Source organism: Cyanistes caeruleus, chromosome 6 (genome assembly GCF_971803275.1).
Source record: "Cyanistes caeruleus chromosome 6, bCyaCae1.hap1.1, whole genome shotgun sequence".
NCBI lineage: Eukaryota > Metazoa > Chordata > Aves > Passeriformes > Paridae > Cyanistes > Cyanistes caeruleus.
This window is the reverse complement of record NC_141706.1, coordinates 48420560-48431154: the sequence shown is the minus strand read 5'-3', so window position 1 is coordinate 48431154 and position 10595 is coordinate 48420560. Positions and strand designations below refer to the sequence as shown.

The 10595-nt window shown below is 38.2% G+C and overlaps 1 long non-coding RNA gene across 1 annotated transcript; it reads left to right on the top strand.

The window, feature by feature from the left end:
* The first annotated feature begins 656 nt into the window (after positions 1-656).
* LOC147652663 (uncharacterized) lies at positions 657-9864 on the top strand. Its single transcript, XR_015288173.1, has 2 exons — positions 657-704; positions 6811-9864. It is a non-coding gene; the product is annotated as an uncharacterized LOC147652663 (long non-coding RNA).
* The last annotated feature ends 731 nt before the right edge of the window (positions 9865-10595 follow it).

The window sequence follows — 10595 nt, the reverse complement described above, 5'->3', positions numbered from 1 at the left end:
CTGAAAGCTCCCTTTCTGTACATCTTTCTGACTTGGTTTATTTTGTCATGTCAAGTAATGTCATAGCTGTGACAGTCTTGTTTCCAAAGTCTTTAGCACTCATTCCTGAACTGTTTATCTCAGAAAAACTCTTTTCTTCTCTTTTAATCATTTATTAACTATAGCTGGTATCTTCAAAAGCTGTTTTTTCAGTGTTTAATGTTTGAATGATCTTACTATGGCCATAAGCTACAAGACAAAGGATCATGTACTGGGAATAATTTTCTGACATGAAAATCAGTTTTTGCATAACTGAAATGTTCTGAAGAAAAAGATGAGTAAATAAATTTTGTTCTGGCTTTGCTCATCATCAAACATATTAATTACTGTAATGTAAAAGTAATTGAAGTAATTATTGTCATGTGTAAATATATATTATCTTGTGAAATGTTTAAACTTTATTCAGTGGGCCTACACTGAATAATTTCAATAGAACTTTGAACTGCACTTTTTATTGCCTTTTGACTGTTGTGTCTTTCATTGGACCCATTACTGCTGGAAATTATGCACACTGTATAAATGTATACATGGACCCTTTAAATAAACTTGTTTATTTAACACACCTGGTTGCAGCTGAGTAATTGGCAATAAACTCTGCAATTCACAGCCTGTTTCTCTGGCTTTGTGAAGCTGATGTAACTGTCAAAGAGATGGTGCTGGTCAAGGTAGGACTGTGTAACAAGCCCCTGGAGAAAGTTTTTCTGAATCATGTTTTTTGATGTAAGGATATAACATCTACCCAAACTCCATGCTGCAGTACTGGTGACTTGGCAACCACTTCCATGTTGCAAATTTGCTTATAGCCTAGCTACTTAAACTGTTGTATTATGTAAATGCTGTTGCTTGCTATCAATATTTTTGGATGGGTATGTAAAATGTAGACAGCTGCATATTAAAAAGGCCCTGCTATGAGCTAGTTGGAACGGATTGCTGTTTTACAGAAGTGGATGTTTGCTGTGCAAAACTGAAATAGAAATTGGACATTGAAAAAAGGAGACTTGCTCGACTTCTCAGCTCCTATGATTACTGGACAGTGTACCCAAACCAAAATATCCCATATCAGGAACAAGGGACTGTGTTCATAAATTCAGGTATTTACAGTGTGGGCCTACATACCTGAGCTAGTTACATAAACTTTTATAAATGTGTGATCTGATCTGAATGTGGAGCTTAGACTTTAGTATTAAACTGAAGGCTGTTGGCAAACTATTTGATCTGATCAGTCACAGTGTAAACTCTCATGAGTGTATATGGACAACATTTCCAGTGATCATGAAGTGGTTCCAGACAACACACAGAGATGTCAACATGGGGTCAACATGTACATAAGTTTGTTTGCTTCTTGTAAATATATGTTGCATATGCCAGGTCATAAAATTCAATGCTGAATAAATCCTTCAAAATTTTCGGTAAGGTTACTGCTTATAGTCATCAGAAGATTTCAAGAAAATTTGCAGGCACACACTATGGCTAAAAGCATTACCAATGCCATATGACAGAGTAGTGGTGGTAAAATCCTCAAGAGGTTAACGTTATAACTAATTACACCGATGCAGGTATTGGAAGTGCACACATAAGCAGAAAGCAAAAGACTTAAACCAACCCAGACAACTGTGTGTAAGTCAGAGTCTGTGGCTGTCACATAGACTGTCCTTGGCAGCTGTAATGAGACATTGTGGGGGGACCACAAGGCTGAAAATTGCTAGGGTCAAATTCAATGCAGCCTCCTTCAGGCCTATAGTTCTTTTCAGTTTGGTGGGTTTTAGTGCAGATGTGCAGTTTGGTGGAGCCGTGTAGGTGCTCAAGGCAGTAGATACATCTTGCACACAAGTTTGTCATCTGCATGCTGCACTGTATCAGCTTTTTTTGGTATTTTCTTGGTATGCACTATGCAAAAAATCCTCAGCTCTAACAGATCACAGAAGGTAAACAATTTCCTCAAAGGCACAAGAGAAAGTGGTGACAAAGCTCGAAAAAGGACTGAATATCCAGGCCCTCTAATCTCTTTGCTATAACTTTTTGACAGCATTCTTTTCAAAAACTGCTCCAGTACCACAGTTTTTAGGAGAGGAGCTGTATGCCAGACTGAAAGAAGTTCAATTGAAAAATAAAGACAATCAACTCTTTATGATTTCTTCCAGGAAAGCTTAATGACATATCTCAAATTTTCACATTTGTGAAGCTGAAACTGGTTAATTTTTCTCCATATAAAACAAGATATCAAGAGCTTGACAGTAATGAAACATTCATTTTCTTTATCTTTTTACAAGGCAGACAATTTGTAATTTTATGGTTGAAAAAGCTCGTTTTTAAACCTTGCATGAGGATGTTATTGCTAGAACTATTCTGATGTCAACTTTGTTGAAAAATAATGAGTATAACATATTCTGAATCTGCTCACTTCTGAAGGGGGAAAATCTTTCAAAACAAACTGAGAAACTGTTTTCAAAAGGTTTGGAAATCTTGTACACTTTCTCTTTTGATTTGTCAAGACAGCTACAATGTATATTTTCACACTAACTTTATGCTTCCTATAACTGGCCTTTCTCTGGCCATCTTTCCCTCATTGAGTGGAAAAGCTTCTTTCTTAACCTTTCTCTCATACCGGCTCTTCCAGGACCCTGCTGCACTGGAAGTTCATCAATTCTGGTATGAGCAGACTTGTTTGCAATTGATAGCCAGGTATCACACAAAAATATAGAAATGACTGTTCAGCTGAAGACCTTTTTTCCCTGAGAGTCTCTTCAAAGGCTTAAGCAATTTTATACTTGGGACTCTTGAAGTTCTTTTCCAAAAAACTGAGAAACTACATCCTCCAGGATTTCATAATAAGCCTTAATTTTTTTCCCCGTCTGTTTCTATGCCAAGGAAATAAGCCCAAAGGGATGAAACATAAAATTTTATCAGAGGAAAAGAAAAGGAATAAGAGTAAATAAGCATGGCAGGAAAATATGAATGATATGATCAAATTCCTGCCAGGGCATCCTAAACTACAGAGTCAATGAGGTATCTGGCTATTACTTTTCTGGCCTTTTAAGTGAGGTTTCAGGATTGATTGCTTCAGTTTTTGAGAACATCAACCTCTGAGCAAATCTTAACCTGTAAACTATATCCAGAAACCAGTGCCTTCTGATATTTGAACAGTGAGCTGCTCAGGGGGAGTTCAGGCTGCTTCAAAGCTGCTTGTTTTGTCTCCCAGCAGATGGTTGTGTTCTCCTTCCTAAGCTAAACAAGCTCTCTAGCATCTTTGAAAAGACAAATATTTATTGAAATTATATTTGCAAACTGACTGTAATTTAGCAGCTTTGCAGATTTTGTTGACCTGTACTGTGGAATCCCGCTTGATATGGAAAGAAAGGTTTACAAGTACGTGTATTCTCTGAATGGCTGTCAGTACTCACTGTGTTTGAAGTGGGGGCTCAGTTGCATCAAGGGTTTTCCTATATAAGTTAAATCTTGCTTCTGAAGTTAAAAAAGAAAACTCTTCAATTTCAAAGCAGTAGCTGAATGCTTAAACTGAAGGAGATCGTCCCTTAACTCCTTGCAGACAGTAATTTGAAAGCTAAATTTTTATCTTAGTTATACCTGTACACCTATGGTCTTTTAGCAGAATTACCATATGAAAAAAATCTTTTCCTTGTTCTTCATTTGACATGACACCTGGCCCTGAGCTCACTGACATCTGAAGATGTTTGAGGACTGTGCTTTTATGTCTGTGTTCTTTGTGGTCTGCGTGCTCACAGGCCCAGCCTGACAGATGCTGCAGCAGGCTGGAAAGCAAGCAGCACTAAGATGGGTTGATGCCTTACTGTCATTAAGGTTCTGAACTCCTCACTATGGAGAATTTAGCTTTGAGGGTATGTACTTGAAACTTTGTGGGTTTCATGGGATGTAATGCCAACACCAACACTGTGAACCCCAAAATGAGGGCAAAGGAGTTAAAGCCATTTTTTGACTAACAATCCCTCATGCAGTTGTGTAGCTCTATCATAAGCTGCAGCACACCATGCTTAGTCAGACAGTTTCAAGTTCACAAAGATCATTTCTGTGATGACCTCCATTAAACTGATTTGTGGAATGTTTCATTTTTTCTCAGCTTGGACATATCGTATAAATTTCAGAAGTCAGGACCTGTTATATCATCATAATGGCTTTCCTGTAGAGGGAGGTTTGGAAGAAATCTTTTTAGTGCAATGGGGAACCTTTTATGATCACGAGCATCAGCATGTAGTAGGATCCTTAAAATAACATTATGACTTTCATGATTTTTCCTTTGTTGTTACCTTTTAGTATTTCCTTCAACTTGCTTGCCCAATTCCAAACTGCTGTGTTTTACAAGGGTCTCATGCTGCCCCCTCCAAGAGATGAAGTACAGTACTCCTGCTGTGTTTGCTAGTAGCCTGTGTTGAGCTCTGGTTTTGAGTTTAGAAGAATGCCTGCTGTGTCTATTAACAATTTAAAATAAAAGTCTGTCTCCCTCTTGCATCAGAAGAAGAAAAAAAAAAAAAAAGCTTCAGTTTTATATGCAATACTCTGTATAATTATTTGAGTCGGTCCAAAATGGTTAAGAACCTTTTTGCTATTTTGGACATGGTTTTTTTAAAAAAATTATTTATTTTTTAAAATTTTTTTAAATTTTATTTAGAAGCTGTATCATGAGGAAAAAATATAACCATGGTAAGAACTACCAAGATCTGACAGCACTGGCATTTGCAAGCCATTGTCTCTATACTGTCTGGATGAGGTTTTTAGTTATAAGTTTAATGCAATATGTAAGCCCAAATAGAGTGTATAGAACTTTATAATGCTCTGATAAAGATATCCACTTTAAACAAAGCTTGCCATTATGTCCATTATATACAATAAGATATCCATTCCAAACAAAGTTTTCAGGACACAAAATGTCATCAAAAGTTTAAGACCTAGCAGCGTAACTGCTCATATGGGAAAAATGGAAACTAAAACTGACTAAAAAATTGGGATCTTGACTGAGCAATATTCATTGCAACAGTAAGGAATTAGTGATGTAAAGGGATAAGAAGTAGAAATTAATAAGAAAATCTCCTTATTACAGTTCACGTTCACTGTCATCCACCATGACTTTCAGGTCCTATATCAATAGCATGAGAGAAATGGAAGATTGTAATTTCAGCTAAGAATAGTATTTTTAGATGTCTGAAACCATTTTTAGTTTGTCACTGATGTACATCTGGAATAGCCATACTGATTTTTCTGGGTTTACTTCAGATTCATACCTGCATTTCCCTAAGAACAGGAGTGAATGCCTCTTTTGAAGAGAGCAGCTGTGAAGTCCAGTCTCACCTTGTGCAAAGCAGCTCTCGTGAGAAAGCACGTAAATGAAAGTGCTGAGTGTTTGTTGCACGGCCTGGTGCGTGCAGAGGCTCCCTGCTCTCAGAATAACAGGCTGTCACACTCTCGTTAAGTGGCTACCAGTGCCAAGGATCGTGACGGGTCTGTGGAGTGCAAACTTATTATCACCAACAATTGTGTCTGCTTATTTCTCGCATGAATGGATAACATCTTCAGCGGAGCTGGTCACATATCATCACTCAGGTTTAAGGGCTGTTGATTGGACAGAGGATGGTTTGTGGCTATTCATAAAGAGGAAGAGTGAAAATATGGCCAGTTTCACATTTTATAACTGCATTTGCAGTTCCAGGGTAATTACCTACTAAATACACTCCAAAACCTCTTCTTCTAGATGCAGCAGGTGAAAAGTGCAAAATGTGGAGGATGCAGAATAAAGAAATGCCTTGATGTTTACAGATGTTTTAGACACGTCTTCCCATAATTAAAACAGCTCTCTGTCAGCTACTGCAAAGGGCTACTCATACAAAATGCTCAGTAACTCTTACAATTAATTTTTCACCCCCAATTTCCAGACTGTTCATAGGGTCTGTTCTGCACAGTTTTGTAAGGTACTGAACTTTCTCAGGACAAGCTGATTCCACATGGAGTCAAGGGCATGTTTTGGAATTGAGCAATGAGAGTGGCGCAGAGCACCAGGTGTAGATAGGCACACACTGGGTGTGGGAGCAAGGGTAGAAATTCCCATTCAAAAGGGAAGATTTGACCTAGGACTAGGTAGGAATTTACTCTGCAACTAAAAGCAAAGGCATATCTGTGCATATCTGGTATCTGTGGCATACAGGGGCTTCCTAAAGACAAGAAAGAGGGATATTTAAGTGGTTTTCTGTGTAGCAAGAAAGGGTAACTGCAGTCCCTGTGAGCTAAGGGAGCTTGCAAATGTTTATTCACATATATTTGTCTGCTTACTGAGGCCCTGCCTTTGGAGTGATGGCTAAAGCTGAGATACAGAATGACTGCAGTAAGAAAGTACCAGTCTTAATGAACTATCACAGATAAAAAACCAAAACAAAGCAGAAAGATGGGAGGTTTTCCTACCTGCTATTAGCTCCTGCTGAGAAAATATGGAAAAACTATTTGACTTTTGATTTTCTTTTTAAATTTTTATACCTAAGAGCTATTTCATAGCTTCCCCAGGATGTATTACCTAAATCACTGTCCTTGAGATCAAGACTGAGCCCAGAAGGCTGGTGACAGTAATAATTAATGTGAGTACCATGTTTCTTTGGAAAAAGCTGGAAAGGGAAAGAAAAGCTTCTGCCACCGCCTACTACATTTTATAAGAGTAAAGCACTTTAGTAAGCATTTCAACACTGTTAAGGAAACTCCTTGTTTCAAACATTTCCCTCATATTTCCCTCCCATTTGTGTTTTTGCATGATAGCTCCCAAGAGTATTGTGACTGGACTAAATCATGTGAATGACATTTCTCAAGGTGTCCTGCTTTCACTGTGCTGCTGCTCTTCTGAAATAAGTCAAGTTTTTTGAACTAAGGACTCATGACTGTGCTGGAGCCCAGAATCCCCCATGAAGAGGCTCCTGATCTAGAGAAACATCTGGATGCTGGATTTGGCTGGTCCTGACTGCCAGCTGATTTGGAGACCACTGTTCTTTCTATACATTTTGCTCTCTCCCTCTTTGCATGTCTGGAATAGGATTTAGATGCTTTCTGAGAAGCTGGTTATTTCCCTGCATAGGTCCCTGTTTTTGATTCTGAGTGGCCCTGATGGACAGTGGTGCCTGTTCTCCTAACTGGAGGACTCTGTGATATACCATGAGAGAAGGGGACACAGAAAGCCATGAAGATTTTGAGATCCATGAAAAAAACCCCAACAAAAACCATAGAGGAAAACCATCGAGAATTATCTATCTGCTGCAGAACAAGCTGCTTATCAGAGTACCACTATTTTCCTGGACCCTTCCTGCCACCTCTGAAAATTCTCTCTCTCTGGTTCAGGTTCATAGCCAGTGGTTCATCTGTATCTGAATCTGCTTTTTAGGTCAGGCTTTGGGACATAGAAAAAAGGCAATGCATAGAGGCATTTCCCTGGAGGAACTCTTGAGAATTTCTGATTCTCTGATGCATTTTGGTATGTGGCCTTGTGTAGGGACTGGCCCTCTTTCTTCCTGTCTCTTCCACTCATGTCTTTAATGCTGCCTCTCTGTGGAGCTGGTGGCTGATGGCAGTGCAATAAATGGGCTCTGCAGTGCATGATCCCATCCACATATGGAGAAGGGGTTTGGCTACAAAAAGATTGTTACTCAGATATTACAGTAACCTTGCCTCATGGGACAGCACTCAAAGCCAGCTCAAAAAACAGGCTACTAGAAGGAGCTCATCTGAAAATAATATGACTTTGAAATTCTCTCTGAGAACCTTCATAGAGCAAAGCTGTAGAATGCCTAAAATAATGTCAAATTATGAGCTGAACTGAAAGAAATATAAAGATGATGCTAAATGATTAGTACAATTTATACATACACAGTAGTTCAAATATATTGTAAATATGCAATAAATACACAATATAAATGCATGAATGTATAAGGGGGACAAAGCTGCCTCTTTCAGAACATTACAGATGACAGTAGTGACAGCCAGTGTTGTTAGTGCTGGGAAGCTGTACAAATTCTATATGCTAACATTTACACCCCTGTCAAAGGCTGTATTGTTTTAATGACCAAATGCTCCTTATTTCTGAAGAAATTTTCAGGTTTAATGATGCCAAAAAGGTATAGCCATTTTAGGAGCTTAAGATTTCTAATTTTTCATCAGGAAAGGAATTGTTGGACCGTGTCAAAGAAATAATCTGAGTTGAGGCTGTCAGCTCAGATTCTTGGCATTTTGCTTAGTGATTGCCAAAAATGAATGTGGAAATTTCAAAATTGGAATTTTACTTTTTTTTCTCTCTCTCCCCCTAGTGCTCTCCTAGGTGATTTGGGAAAAATCAGTTGCTATGCTTCAATTACCCCATTTATATGGCAAGCAAAATAGTACAGAACTTGAATTTTGATATAGTCAAGAAATAATCTTGACTCTGATCTCTCATTTAGACTTATAATTTCCTACTGCAATCAATCTACAGCATCTCAATAGGTCTCATATTCAGAACAAGCTATTCTCCTGTCTTCTAACTTCTCAGGATTTCTTTTAAAGTTATATCAAGCTGGTTATTTAATTCCACTAATTCTGAAACTTGTGATCTCTATTTTCATTGTACAAAATGACAAACTGGAGCAGTGGCTTGCTGGCTTATCTAAGGTCACACAAAGTAAGCATCAGTCAGAAGTCTGACTTTGAGTCCCTGTTTGAAAACACAAGATAAGTATTTTTATCTTGGGCATTATTTAAGAACAGCTTGGAAAAAGAGCTTTCCCAGGGGGAAAAAACCAAAAAAGTCAGGGTATGACCCACACACTTGAGATCCCAGGTCCTCTAAATACCTTACTGAAGGAGGATACAAAGGTGAAATGTGAAGGATATTTATGTAGCTTGCTAAGGGTGCAGAAAAAGGGAGAAAGTAGAGGGTGAAAAAGATTGATCAGGTAAATCAGTGAGCTTGACATAAGGGTTAGGACTTGTGACATGGATTAAAGATTATCTTGGAGACTTTTAGGACACAGGGGGTGTCAGTGAAAGATAAGAGTTAGAAAAAGTCAAGATGAAGACCACACTTATCTTTACCTTGGGTACAAGTGATCCAAAGAAACAAGCTGCTGAAGTTTGCAGATGTTGCCTAGAATGAGGACAAACTTGGGAAACACAAGAGAGAACGCAGGCCCAGATTTCTAATTCTCCTGACTTTGGATTTACTGTCACACAGACAGAAATTTAGAGCCACTTGAGATATGTGACTGTGTTCAAAGGTGTTTTGAAATAAAGAACACATATAAAAATCAAGTATTGGTAGTAGTTCTGTAATGTTGAAATCAGTCCTGTATTTTTATAACAGCTCTCATAGAAATAGATAAAAAATGTTTCCTAAATTTTTACTAATCTGTATTACTTCCCTCCAGGGTGAGCTATAGTAACTGTCTGCAACAGGGAGCAGGAAGCATTTAGGATGATTGTCTGTGTCTGAGCAGAAATGAGAATCTAGGTTTATAACTGCACCCACTGGAAGTGTGACACTAGAAATTACATATTTTATGGAAAACTGCTCAAGGCAACTAGTGATTAAGCCATCAAGCAATCCGAAATCAAGGGATGCTTCTTCTCAGTAACACAGTTAAAATCAGCTAATTTTTAAGGGCTGTATCCAGACCACACTGTCTAGGAAGGGGGGGTTTATGGTCTCTAGAATTAAACAAAGAAACTGGGCTAGGGTGAGATGAAAGGGGAGAGCACTGCTACCAAATTTTCTGTTGTTCTCTTCCACAGTGTACCCAGCTGGGGTTGCACTTCTGCCCTTTGCTGAAAGCACAGAATTGACAGTGCAGCTCTGTTCAAGTTTATGGTGTAATTTTGTAAGTGCTTTCTTATGTGTGTATTTGTTCTCAGTGGTGTAGCTCTTTCATCCAGTGCCACCACTGTCTTGGTATTCTGAGCACATTCAGAAGCCAATCCAATTTAAATGTACCCCTGTTGTGATACCTTTATTTCTCAAACTCATCTTGAGTGTGTGGGAAGGAATCATTGTGGCTTTTTGTTTTCAATGGAATCTGATCTCTGTTGAGATCTCTGCTCAGGGCTTTCCATTAACAGCTTTTAGTTTACTAATCACTTCTTTTGAGCAACAGGCATTAACCATTTATGCAATCAACTATAATACCTGGATAGGATCTTTTACATGTTAGATTGCTGTTGTTTGTTAAGAGTGAAAAAATTGCTTGTTAAGTGGATGTCTGATGAGAGGATAAATTGCTGGCAAAGGAAGTAAAAACACCCATGCTGTAACATATCCACAGCCCATTTAGACTTTGACAGTAGCTGGATCTGAATGCTTCATCAAAAGGTGTAACATTTCTCCAGCACAAACAATTGTAAATCTGTGTTCCAGAAATTTTCTTCCTTATTCAAACTGATGGTTATTTTATGCCAGAAAGCTTGAATTACTAATAACCTTAATGTTCCTTGCAGTAATATTAATTAGGCTAACATTTTCCATCTATAAAATAAAAACAACACAGTACAGAACTTTACAATTTTAATAAGAAAATCAAAGAGCCAGT